Genomic DNA, 14,389 nt, shown 5'->3' on the forward strand with positions numbered 1-14,389 from the left:
GCCCATTTTTTTGACTTGATAATTTGTTTTTTGGGTGTTGAGTTTGAGAAGTTCTTTATAGATCATGGATATCAGCCCATGGTCAAAGAGGTTGCTGCCTGTGTTCTCCTCTAGGATTTTGATCAATTTCTATCTCACATTGAGGTCTTTAATCCATTTAGAGTTTATCTTTATGTATGATGAAAGCAAATGGCCAAGTTTCATTCTTCTGTATATAGCTGTCCAATTTTCCCAGCATCATCTATTGAGGAGACTGCCTGTTTTCCATTGGATATTTTTTCCTGCTTTGTCAAAGACTATTTTACCGTAGAGTTGAGGGTCCATATCTGGGCTCTCTTTTGTTCCCTTGATCTATGTGTCTGTTTTTGTGCCAGTACCATGCTGTCTTGTGATCACAGCTTTGTAATATAGCTTGAAATCAGGCAACATGATGCCCCCAGTTTTGATATTCTTTTTCAACATTTCCTTGGCGATTCAGGGTCTTTTCTGGCTCCATACAAAGTATAGGATTATGTGTTCCAGCACTTTGAAAAATGCCAGTGGTATTTTGATTGGGATGGTGTTGGAAGTACAGATTGCTCTGAGCAGCATAGTCATTTTTAAAATGTTTGTTCTTCCAATCCATGAGCATGGGATGTTTTTCCATCTCTTTGTGTCTTCTTTGATTTCTTTCATGAGTGTTCTGTAGTTCCTAGAGTATAGATCTGTACCTTTTTAGATAGGTTTATTCCAAGGTATCTTAAGGTTTTCAGTGCTATCGTAAATAGAATTGATTCTCTAATTTCTCTTTCTGCAGTTTCATTGTTAGTGTATAAGAAAGCAACTGATTTCTGTGCACTGATTTTTGTATCCTGCCACATTACTGAATTGTTGTATGAATTCTAGTAATTTGGGGGTGGAGTCTTTTGGGTTTTCCACGTAATGTATCATGTCATCTGTGAAGAGAGAGATTTTGACTTCTTCTTTGCCAATCTTAATACCTTTTATTTCTTTTTTGTTTTCTGATTGCTGTTGCTGAGACTTCTAGTACTAAGTTGAACAATAATGGTGAGAATGGGCATCTGTGTTGTGTTCGTGATCTTTAGGGAAAGGCTCTCAGCTTTCCCCCATTGAGAATGATATTCACTGGATTTTTCACAAGTGGATTTTATTAAATTGAGGAATGCTCCCTCTATCCCTATACTCTGAAGAGTTTTAATCAGGAAAGGATGCTGTATTTTGTCAAATGCTTTTTCTGCATCAATTGAGAGGGCCATGTGGTTCTTCTTTCTTTTTTTATTAATGTGTTCTATCACATTCGTTGATTTGCGAATGAGAACCACCCTTGCATCCCCAGGATAAATCCCACCTAGTTGTGGTGGATAATCCTTTTAATGTACTATTCGGTCCTGTTAGCTAGAATCTTGTTGAAAAATTTGGCATCCACACCCATCAGGGATATTGGTCTGAAATTCTTTTTGATGGGGTCTTTGCATGCTTTTGAGATCAAGGTAATGCTGGCCTCATAGAGTCTGGAACTGTTCCTTCTCTTTTTGTTTTTTGAAACAGCTTCAGGAGAATATGTATTATTTCTTCTTTGAATGTTTGGTAGGATTCCCCAGGGAGTCTGTCAGTTCTTGGACTCTTGTTTTTTGGGAGGTTTTGGATCACTGCTTCAATCTCGTTACTGGTTATCTATCTATTCAGGGTGACAGTTTCTTCCTATTACAGTCTTGGGAGTTTATACGTTTTTAGGAGTGCAACCATTTCTTCTTCGTTGCTCGACTTATTGGCATATAGCTGTTGATAATAAGTTCTAATTACTGTTTCTATTTCCATGATGTTAGTGTTGATCTCTCCCCTTTCATTCATAATTTTATTAATTTGCGTTCTTTCTCTTTTCTTTCGGATAAATCTGGCCAGTGGTTTATCGATCTTATTCATTCTTTCAAGAACCAGCTTCTAGTTTCGTTGATGTGTTCTACTGTATTTCTGGTTTCTAATTCATTGATCTCTGCTCTAATCTTAATTATTTCCTTTCTCATGTGTGGGTTAGGCCTAATTTGTTGTTGATCCTCCAGTTCGTTAAGGTGTAAAGATAGTATGTGTATTTGGGATTTTTCTGGGGTTTTTTTTTGTTTGTTTGGTTGGGTTTTTTTTTTTAGCAAGGCTTGGATGGCTATGTATTTCCCCCTTAAGACCACCTTTGCCATATCCGATAGGTTTTGGACTGATGTGTTTTCGTTCTCATTGGTTTCTGTGAATAGTTTAAGTTCTTCTTTGATTTTCTGGTTGGCCGAAACATTCTTGAGCAGGATGGTCTTTAGCTTCCAAGTGTTTGAATTTCTTCCAAACTTTTTCTTGTGATTAAGTTCCAGTTTCAAAACACTGTGATCTGAGAATATGCAAGGAATAATCTCAGTCTTGGTATCGGTTGAGACCTGATTTGTGACCCAGTATGTGGTCTCTTCTGGAGAAAGTTCCATGTGCACTTGAGAAGAATGAGTATTCTGTTGTTTTATGATAGAATATTCTGTATATATCTATGAGATCCATCTGGTCCAGTGTATCATTGAAAGCTCTTGTTTCTTTGTTGGTTTTCTGCTTAGATGATCTTTCTGTTGCTGAGAGTGCAGTATTAAGATCTCCTACAATTAAGGTATTATTATCAATATGTCTATTTTGGTTAACAGTTGGTTTATGTAGTTGGCTGCTCCCATATTGGGGGCATAGATATTTACAATTGTTAGATCTTGTTGGATAGATTCTTTAAGAATGATAGAGTGTCTTTCTATATCTCTGACTATAGTCTTTAGCTTAAAATCTAATTTGTCTGAAAGGAGAATTGGTTCCCCAGCTTTTTTTTGCAGTCTGTTGGCATGGAAAGATGGTTCTCCATTTCTTCACTTTCAGTCTGGATGGATGTATCTTTAAGTTCAAAATGAGTTTCATGTAAACAGCATATGGATGAGTCCTGTCTTTTTATCCATTCTGCAGCCCTGTGCCATTTTATGGGAGCATTTAGGCCTTTCACATTGAGAGTGATTATTGAAAGGTAAGATTTTATTGTTATTATGTTGTCTGTGAGGTCTTTGTTTCTACAGATTGTGTAAATTTCTGTTCTATATCACTCTTGGGGTCTTTTTCCTTTTATAGAACCCCCCTTTTATATTTCTTGAAGGCTGGCTTAGTGGTCATATATTCTTTCAGTTTTTGCCAATCTTGGAAGCTGTTTATCTCTCCATCCATTCTAAATGACAGCCTTGCCAGATAAAGTATTCTTGGCTGCAAGTTCTTCTCATCAATATCCTGAATATGTCTTGCCAGCCCTTTCTCATTTGCCAGGTCTTTGTGGACAAGTCTGACGTTATTCTGATGTTTCTCCCTCTATGTAAGGAATCTCTTCCCACTAACTGCCCTTATGATGGTGTCCTTGGTTTTAAGATTTGTGAGTTTTATTACTACGTGCCTAGGCGTTGGTTTATTCTCCTTGGTCTTGGGAGGTGTTTTCTCTGCCTCTAGGACACAAATGCTTGTTTCATTCCCCAGATTAGGGAAATTCTCAGGATTTACTCAAATATTTCTTCTAGTCTTCTCTCTCTCCACCTTCTCAGGAATCCCAATAGTTTGACATTGTTTTCATGCATTCTAAGCTGTTTGTTCCAGACCTCCTCCTGATCCTTCTTTTCTACCAGTTTGTCTTCTAGATCACTAATTCATTCTTCTGTCTCATTTACCATAGCTGTTAGAGTATCTAGATTAGATTGGGTCTCATTGTTATCATTTTTAAGTTCTGCCAGATCGGCTCTCACTTTTGCCTTTAGAGAATATATGTTGCCATTAATAATTTTCTCCAACCTGGCTATTATCTGCATAACTATTATCCTGAAGTTTATTTCTGACGTCTTGTTTATATCTATATCCATTAGTTCTATGGTAGAGGTCACAGTCTCTGAAATTTCCTCTGTTGGGGGTTCCTCCACTTAGTTACTCTGTTGAGGGGTAGTTGAAGGAATGTACCTACTGCAAATTATTGCCCACAACCCAAGCAAGATAACACCTGTGTTATAGGGACCTTATGGTTGTTGGCCTATTGTTCTCTTAGCCTGTCTTCTTGGGGAGGGGCCTGCTGGGCTATTACTCAGGCAACCCTATTTGGACGGAGTTGCCTTGTCCCCCTTTGGTGGGGGATAGGCTCAATGCAAACCAGTTTTGGGGGGCTTTTGTTCCTTGTGGCTTTCCCTGGCAGCTTTTTGTGTCTGTTCCAAGTGTCAGAGCAGAAGTGACCATATCCAAACTTGTGTCTCAGAACAGAGAGATCGCAGCCTGTTTTTCTGTAAACATTCCAACCACATTGCCTCCATTTTTGTCTGTGCTGCTAAAAACTGCAACATCCTTGGTTGTGTGCCTCACACCAGTATTCCCAGCCCTCACTTCCAAGTCTAGGCATGCATGTCTCTGCCCTTTGTGCAACCACCAGTTTTGTCAGTTCGCCCACACACACCCCGCAGCTCCAGGTTTCAGTCTGGGGTCTGCCCTCAAGTCCTTTCCCGATGCTCCAGGTCTTCAAATCTCTGCCCAGTCCCCAGTGCAGAAGGGTTTTGTGCTCTAGTGGTGCAAGATCCTGGAGGCTCCCTCCCCCTTCCATTTAACTTCCAATAGCTGCCTGCAGAATCACAACTCCCCGTTTCACACCACAAAATCAACTATAGGAGATATTCTTTTGAGAGAGATTTGGATGTATTCTTACATCTCTGGCTGATTTCATAAGTGCTCAGAGTGGTCTGGTAGATATCCAGCTCAATTCAGGGGACCTGTTGAAATAGAGTTCCTTACTCTTCTGCCATCTTATTTTAGCTTATTTTAGAAGAATTACTTTAGGAGACTCAACAACTTAATGCCAGGTGTGTTATTGTTTCTGCTTTATATCCTATTTGCAAAGACAGAAGCAGTTTGGACTTTGAAAGGAAAGTTGTTGACTTTTTTTTTATAAGTGAATATATTGTTAGAGAGTACTAAACTCCTAGGTTTAGGAGATCTGGATTTTCTTCACAATTGTGACCAATAGACAAGTGATCTCCAATTAAGATATGAATATCTTCAGCACTATACCAAGGCTTTTAGGAGGCACATTGACTTGGTTAGTTTTGAGGAGATTAATTTTCTGATCCTGGATTTTACTAAAATTAATGCCTTAGAACGCTTCTACAGCCTTAGCTTTTCTATTCTTCAGCTCTGTAAAAGAAAGGCATACCATACACTCACCCAAGTCCTATATTGCCCCAGAAGGTTTGTCACCCAAAAAAGTTCATTCAAGAAGGCATGTTCTGAGGGGGGCCTCTGATGGCAAGTCAGGAAATATTAAAAGGTACTGCATTTTCTGTCATTCTAGCAACCAGCTCATGTCAAGGTTCCTGTATCAAATATGTCTATCTTAGAGTTGTAACGCAGAAGAGAGGTATTTGTCATGAAGATTTGCATTAATATGTTCAGTTAAATTGACACATAAAGTGTCAGACATTTTATAACAGAAAGTGAATTTGATGATGGCTGATTGATTTGTTATTAAGTTAATAGCAGGCATTTTTTCTATATTGTATCAGCCAAATCTGTAGCTCTACAATTTGATGAAAATATATTTAAAGGACAACTACATGTAACATACAATACACTGGAAATTATTTCTTTTGCAACAGTTTAAACTTGTGATGAAATTTTTCATATAGTTGTCAATTTAATACATAGTTTTAAAAAATTCTTGTAGAGAGTGCATGAGCAAAATTGTTGAAGACCACTGCACTAGACTATCAGCCCCTCCTAGAGGGCAGGTACTTTATCTCACTTTCATTTTAAAAGACATCCAAGTGCCTTGTACAGTGTTCAGTACATAAGTCTTTATTATTCAGTATATATATATTTTTTAAAGATTTTATTTATTTATTTGACAGAGAGAAATCACAAGTAGATGGAGAGGCAGGCAGAGAGAGGGAGGGAAGCAGGCTCCCTGCCGAGCAGAGAGCCCGATGCGGGACTCGATCCCAGGACCCTGAGATCATGACCTGAGCCGAAGGCAGCGGCTTAACCCACTGAGCCACCCAGGCACCCCTCAGTATATGTTTTTAATGGCTTATCTTACATGGTATTTCTCTTTAAGCGAGTTACTTGGGGTCTTTGTTCCTGTTTGCTTGTTTGTCAAGTGTAATATACTTGACATATCATAACAAATATGATGTGAATCTCAGTTGAGATGAGGCATGTGAAAGTGCTTTGGAAACTGTAAAGAAAAATTATAAATAGATTTTCTATTAAAAAAAAAACACAGAAAAGTATTTAAAAGCAAGAGACATTTGAAAAAAGAACAAAGTGGGAGTACACACACTTCCATATTTCAAAACAGTACAAAATAATAATCAAACAGTATGGCACTTGTACCAAGGATAGATGTATTGCTCAATGGAATAGAATTGAGATTCTAGAAATAAATCTATACATCTGTGGTCATCTGGTTTTTGACAAGTACCAAGACTATCCAGTGGAGAAAGAATAGTCTTCAATAAATGGCGCCAGAACAACTGAATAGCCACATGCAAAAGAATGAAGTTGAACTCTTACCTCACACACACCATATATATATACATGTATGTGTGTGTGTGTGTGTGTGTGTGTGTATACACCATGTATATATATATATATACAAAAATTAACTCAAAATAAATCAAGAACCTAATTGTAAGAGCCAAAAGTATAAAACACTTTTAAGACAATAGGAGGTAAATTTTCATGACCTTGGATTTTGCTAAGATTTTTTTCCCTCCCTAGCTTTATGGAGCTATAGTTAATACATAAAAGGGATTTTTACATTTAACACTAAAAACTTGAACAGCAAAGGAAAAAATAAATAAATTGGATTTCAGGGCACCTGGATGGCTCTGTTGATTAAGCGTCCAGCTTTTGGTTTCAGCTCAGGTCATATCTCAGGGGCTTGAGAACAAGCCCCATGTTGGGCTCCCCACTCAGTCGTGAAATCTGCTTCAGATTCTTTCTCCCTGTCCCTCCCTTTCTTACCCTACCCACTCACACACTGTCTCCCTCAAATAAATAAATAAAATCTTTAAAATAAGTAAATAAATAAATAGGATTTCATTAGACTTTAAACTTTGGTGCTTCAAATGAGACTGTAAATAAAGTGAGAAGACGGTCTACCGAACTGGAAAAAATAATTGCAAATCATATATGTGATAAGGGACTTGAATCTAAAATATACAAAGAACTCATACAAACCAATAATTAGAAAACAACTGGTTTTTAAAAATCAACAATTAGAAAACAACTGAGTTAAAAAATTAAGATCTGAAGGAACATTTTTCTTAATAAGATGTGCAAATAACCAATTAGCTCATGAAAAGATAATTGACATCATTATCAGAGAAATGCAAATCAAAACCACAGAAAGGTACTACTTCCTTGACTAAAATCAAAAAGTAAGATAATAATAGTTGTAGGCTAGGATTTGGTACAATCTGAACCATGTTACACTGCTAGTAGGAATGTGGAATGGTATAACTGCCATGGAAAATGATCTGGCAGTTCATCAAATAGTAAACACTGAATTACTGTATGATCAGAAATTCCACTCTTAGGTAGATAGATACCCAAGAGAAATGAAATGATATATCCAGACAAAAACTTGTACATGGATGTTTATAGGAACATTATTCATAATAGCCAAAAAGTGGAAGCAACGCAAATGACCATCAATGGATGAATGGATAAAATATGATATTCATATAATGGAATATTATTTGGGGAGGAGTCAAGATGGCGGAGAAGTAGCAAGCTGAGACTGCTTCAGCTAGCCGGAGATCAGCTAGATAGCTTATCTAAAGATTGCAAACACCTGAAAATCCATTGGCAGATCGAAGAGAAGAAGAACAGCAATTCTGGAAACAGAGAAACAACCACTTTCTGAAAGGTAGGACCGGCGGAGAAGTGCATCCAAAGCGACGGGAAGATAGACCCTGGGGGGAGGGGCCGGCTCCCCGTAAGCGCCGGAGCAACCGCGCACAAAATCAGGACTTTTAAAAGTCTGTTCCTCTGAGGGACATTGCTCCAGAGGCTAAACCGGGGCGAAGCCCACGCGGGATCAGCGTGGCCTCAGGTCCCACAGGGTCACAGAAGGATCGGGGGTGTCTGAGTGTCGCAGAGCTTGCGGGTATTGGAACGGGAAAGCCGGCTACAGAGACAGAGCCGACAGTAAGCTCACAGCTCGGTGTTACCTTGAACCGGTCGCAGGCTCGGTGAGCTCGGAGCGCGGCCGGAGGTCAGGCAGACGGGAGTAACTGGGCGCTGTTCTCTGAGGGCGCACTGAGGAGTGGGGCCCTGGGCTCTCGGCTCTTCCGGGCCGGAGACTAGGAGGCCGCCATTTATATTCCCGTCCTCCGGAACTCTACGGAAAGCGCTCAGGGAACAAAAGCTCCTGAAGGCAAACCCGAGCGGATTACTCACCCCGGCCCCGGGTAAGGGCGGTGTAATTCCGCCTGGGGCAAAGACACTTGAGAATCACTACAAAGGGCCCCTCCCCCAGAAGATCAACAAGAAATCCAGCCGAGACCAAGTTCACCTACCAAGGAGTGCGGTTTCAATACCAAGGAGAGCAGCAGAATTCCAGAGGAGGAGAAAGCCAAGCACGGAACTCATGGCTTTTTTCCTGTGATTTTTTTTAGTCTTGCAGTTAATTTAATTTTTTCTTTTTCATTTTTTTTTTTTTCTCGCCTTTGGGTAAAAAATTTTTTTTTTTAACTGTTACCTTTTTCTTTTTTAATGATTTTTTACTAGTTTATCTAATATATATATTTTTTCTTTTTTACATTTTTCTTAGGTGTTTTCTTTTTTAAAAAATTATTTTCTTTTCTTTTTTTTTTTTCTTTCTTCCTTTTTGAACCTCTTTTTATCCCCTTTCTCCCCACTCACGATTTTGGATCTCTTCTAATTTGGTTAAAGCATATTTTCCTGGGGTTGTTGCCACCCTTTTAGTATTTTACTTGCCCCTTCATTTACTCTTATCTGGACAAAATGACAAGACGTAAAAATTCAACACAAAAAAAAGAACAAGAGGCAGTACCGAAGGCTAAGGACCTAATCAATACAGACATCGGTAATATGTCAGATCTAGAGTTCAGAATGACAATTCTCAAGGTTCTAGCCGGGCTCGAAAAAGGCATGGAAGATATTAGAGAAACCCTCTCGAGAGATATAAAAGCCCTTTCTGGAGAAATAAAAGAACTAAAATCTAACCAAGTTGAAATAAAAAAAGCTATTAATGAGGTGCAATCAAAAATGGAGGCTCTCACTGCTAGGATAAATGAGGCAGAAGAAAGAATTAGTGATATAGAAGACCAAATGACAGAGAATAAAGAAGCTGAGCAAAAGAGGGACAAACAGCTACTGGACCACGAGGGGAGAATTCGAGAGATAAGTGACACCATAAGACGAAACAACATTAGAATAATTGGGATTCCAGAAGAAGAAGAAAGAGAGAGGGGAGCAGAAGGTATACTGGAGAGAATTATTGGGGAGAATTTCCCCAATATGGCAAAGGGAACGAGCATCAAAATTCAGGAGGTTCAGAGAACGCCCCTCAAAATCAATAAGAATAGGCCCACACCCCGTCACCTAATAGTAAAATTTACAAGTCTCAGTGACAAAGAGAAAATCCTGAAAGCAGCCCGGGAAAAGAAATCTGTAACATACAATGGTAAAAATATTAGATTGGCAGCTGACTTATCCACAGAGACCTGGCAGGCCAGAAAGAGCTGGCATGATATTTTCAGAGCACTAAACGAGAAAAACATGCAGCCAAGAATACTATATCCAGCTAGGCTATCATTGAAAATAGAAGGAGAGATTAAAAGCTTCCAGGACAAACAAAAACTGAAAGAATTTGCAAATACCAAACCAGCTCTACAGGAAATCTTGAAAGGGGTCCTCTAAGCAAAGAGAGAGCCTAAAAGTAGTAGATCAGAAAGGAACAGAGACCATATACAGTAACAGTCACCTTACAGGCAATACAATGGCACTAAATTCATATCTTTCAATAGTTACCCTGAATGTGAATGGGCTAAATGCCCCTGTCAAAAGACGCAGGGTATCAGAATGGATAAAAAAACAAAACCCATCTATATGTTGCCTCCAAGAAACTCATTTTAAGCCCGAAGACACCTCCAGATTTAAAGTGAGGGGGTGGAAAAGAATTTACCATGCTAATGGACATCAGAAGAAAGCAGGAGTGGCAATCCTTATATCAGATCAATTAGATTTTAAGCCAAAGACTATAATAAGAGATGAGGAAGGACACTATATCATACTCAAAGGGTCTGTCCAACAAGAAGATTTAACAATTTTAAATATCTATGCCCCCAACGTGGGAGCAGCCAACTATATAAACCAATTAATAACAAAATCAAAGAAACACATCAACAATAATACAATAATAGTAGGGGACTTTAACACTCCCTCACTGAAATGGACAGGTCATCCAAGCAAAAGATCACCAAGGAAATAAAGGCCTTAAACGACATACTGGACCAGATGGACATCACAGATATATTCAGAATATTTCATCCCAAAGCAACAGAATACACATTCTTCTCTAGTGCACATGGAACATTCTCCAGAATAGATCACATCCTCGGTCCTAAATCAGGACTCAACCGGTATCAAAAGATTGGGATCATTCCCTGCATATTTTCAGACCACAATGCTCTAAAGCTAGAACTCAACCACAAAAGGAACTTTGGAAAGAACCCAAATACATGGAGACTAAACAGTATCCTTCTAAAGAATGAATGGGTCAACCGGGAAATTAAAGAAGAATTGAAAAAAATCATGGAAACAAATGATAATGAAAATACAACGGTTCAAAATCTGTGGGACACAACAAAGGCAGTCCTGAGAGGAAAATATATAGCGGTACAAGCCTTTCTCAAGAAACAAGAAAGGTCTCAGGTACACAACCTAACCCTACACCTAAAGGAGCTGGAGAAAGAACAAGAAAGAAACCCTAAGCCCAGCAGGAGAAGAGAAATCATAAAGATCAGAGCAGAAATCAATGAAATAGAAACCAAAAAAACAATAGAACAAATCAACGAAACTAGGAGCTGGTTCTTTGAAAGAATTAATAAAATTGATAAACCCCTGGCCCGACTTATCAAAAAGAAAAGAGAAAGGACCCAAATAAATAAAATCATGAATGAAAGAGGAGAGATCACAACTAACACCAAAGAAATACAAACTATTATAAGAACATACTATGAGCAACTCTACGGCAATAAATTTGACAATCTGGAAGAAATGGATGCATTCCTAGAAACATATAAACTACCACAACTGAACCAGGAAGAAATAGAAAGCCTGAACAGACCCATAACCAGTAAGGAGATTGAAACAGTCATTAAAAATCTCCAAACAAACAAAAGCCCAGGGCAAGACGGCTTCCCGGGGGAATTCTACCAAACATTTAAAGAAGAACTAATTTCTATTCTCCTGAAACTGTCCCAAAAAATAGAAATGGAAGGAAAACTTCCAAACTCATTTTATGAGGCCAGCATCACCTTGATCCCAAAACCAGACAAGGATCCCACCAAAAAAGAGAGCTATAGACCGATATCCTTGATGAACACAGATGCGAAAATACTCAACAAAATACTAGCCAATAGGATTCAACAGTACATTAAAAAGATTATTCACCACGACCAAGTGGGATTTATTCCAGGGCTGCAAGGTTGGTTCAACATCCGCAAATCAGTCAATGTGATACAACACATCAATAAAAGAAAGAACAAGAACCATATGATACTCTCAATAGATGCTGAAAAAGCATTTGACAAAGTACAGCATCCCTTCCTGATCAAAACTCTTCAAAGTGTAGGGATAGAGGGCACATACCTCAATATCATCAAAGCCATCTATGAAAAACCCACCGCAAATATCATTCTCAATGGAGAAAAACTGAAAGCTTTTCCGTTAAGGTCAGGAACACGGCAGGGATGTCCATTATCACCACTGCTATTCAACATAGTACTAGAGGTCCTAGCCTCAGCAATCAGACAACAAAAGGAAATTAAAGGCATCCAAATCGGCAAAGAAGAAGTCAAATTATCACTCTTCGCAGATGATATGATACTATATGTGGAAAACCCAAAAGACTCCACTCCAAAACTGCTAGAACTTATACAGGAATTCAGTAAAGTGTCAGGATATAAAATCAATGCACAGAAATCAGTTGCATTTCTCTACACCAACAGCAAGACAGAAGACAGAGATATTAAGGAATCAATCCCATTTACAATTGCATCCCATAACCATAAGATACCTAGGAATAAACCTAACCAAAGAGACACAGAATCTATACTCAGAAAACTATAAAGTACTCATGAAAGAAATTGAGGAAGACACAAAGAAATGGAAAAATGTTCCATGCTCCTGGATTGGAAGAATAAATATTGTGAAAATGTCTATGCTACCTAAAGTAATCTACACATTTAATGCAATTCCTATCAAAGTACCATCCATCTTTTTCAAAGAAATGGAACAAATAATGCTAAAATTTATATGGAACCAGAAAAGACCTCGAATAGCCAAAGGGATATTGAAAAAGAAAGCCAACGTTGGTGGCATCACAATTCCGGACTTCAAGCTCTATTACAAAGCTGTCATCATCAAGACAGCATGGTACTGGCACAAAAACAGACACATAGATCAATGGAACAGAATAGAGAGCCCAGAAATAGACCCTCAACTCTATGGTCAACTAATCTTCGACAAAGCAGGAAAGAATGTCCAATGGAAAAAAGACAGCCTCTTCAATAAATGGTGCTGGGAAAATTGGACAGCCACATGCAGAAAAATGAAATTGGACCATTTCCTTACACCACACACAAAAATAGACTCAAAATGGATGAAGGACCTCAATGTGCGAAAGGAATCCATCAAAATCCTTGAGGAGAACACGGGCAGCAACCTCTTCAACCTCTGCCGCAGCAACATCTTCCTAGGAACAACGCAAAAGGCAAGGGAAGCAAGGGGAAAAATGAACTATTGGGATTTTATCAAGATCAAAAGCTTTTGCACAGCAAAGGAAACAGTTAACAAAATCAAAAGACAACTGACAGAATGGGAGAAGATATTTGCAAACGACATATCAGATAAAGGAGTAGTGTCCAGAATCTATAAAGAACTTAGCAAACTCAACACCCAAAGAACAAATAATCCAATCAAGAAATGGGCAGAGGACATGAACAGACATTTCTGCAAAGAAGACATCCAGATGGCGAACAGACACATGAAAAAGTGCTCCATATCACTCGGCATCAGGGAAATACAAATCAAAACCACAATGAGATATCACCTCACACCAGTCAGAATGGCTAAAATCAACAAGTCAGGAAATGACAGATGCTGGCGAGGATGCGGAGAAAGGGGAACCCTCCTACACTGTTGGTGGGAATGCAAGCTGGTGCAGCCACTCTGGAAAACAGCATGGAGGTTCCTCAAAATGTTGAAAATAGAACTGCCCTATGACCCAGCAATTGCACTATTGGGTATTTACCCTAAAGATACAAATGTAGTGATCCAAAGGGGCACATGCACCCGAATGTTTATAGCAGCAATGTCCACAATATCCAAACTATGGAAAGAACCTAGATGTCCATCAACAGATGAATGGATCAAGAAGATGTGGTATATATACACAATGGAATACTATGCAGCCATCAAAAGAAATGAAATCTTGCCATTTGCAACAACATGGATGGAACTAGAGCGTATCATGCTTAGCGAAATAAGTCAAGCAGAGAAAGACAACTATCATATGATCTCCCTGATATGAAGAAGTGGTGATGCAACATGGAGGCTTAAGTGAGTTGGGGAAGAATAAATGAAACAAGATGGGATTGGGAGGGAGACAAACCATAAGTGACTCTTAATCTCTCAAAACAAACTGAGGGTTGCTGGGGGGAGGGTGTTTGGGAGAAGGGGGTGGCTTTATGGACATTGGGGAGGGTATGTGCTTTGGTGAGTGCTGTGAAGTGGGTAAACCTGGTGATTCACAGACCTGTACCCCTGGGGATAAAAATATGTTTATAAAAAATAAAAAATTAAAAAATTAAAAAATTAAAAAATTAAAAATAAAATTAAAAAAAAAAGAAAACTTAAAAAAAAATAAAAATTAAAAAAAATGGAATATTATTTGTCCATGAAAAGGAATGAATTATTGACATGGTCCAGTGTAGCTATACCTAGAAAATATTATGTTAGATGAAAGAAACCAGTCACAAAGACATGTGATAGGGAGATAGCTAAAGGGTACAGGGTTTCTTTTTGATGAAAATGTTCTAAAATTGACTGTGGTAAT

General features: G+C 38.6%; 1 protein-coding gene across 9 annotated transcripts in view; it reads left to right on the forward strand.

The window, feature by feature from the left end:
• The window catches only part of RALGAPA1 (Ral GTPase activating protein catalytic subunit alpha 1), a 256,054-nt gene that overhangs the window by 175,483 nt on the left and 66,182 nt on the right, over positions 1 to 14,389 (forward strand). The window lies entirely within an intron of this gene.

Source organism: Mustela nivalis (assembly GCF_964662115.1).
Source record: "Mustela nivalis genome assembly, chromosome: 6".
NCBI lineage: Eukaryota > Metazoa > Chordata > Mammalia > Carnivora > Mustelidae > Mustela > Mustela nivalis.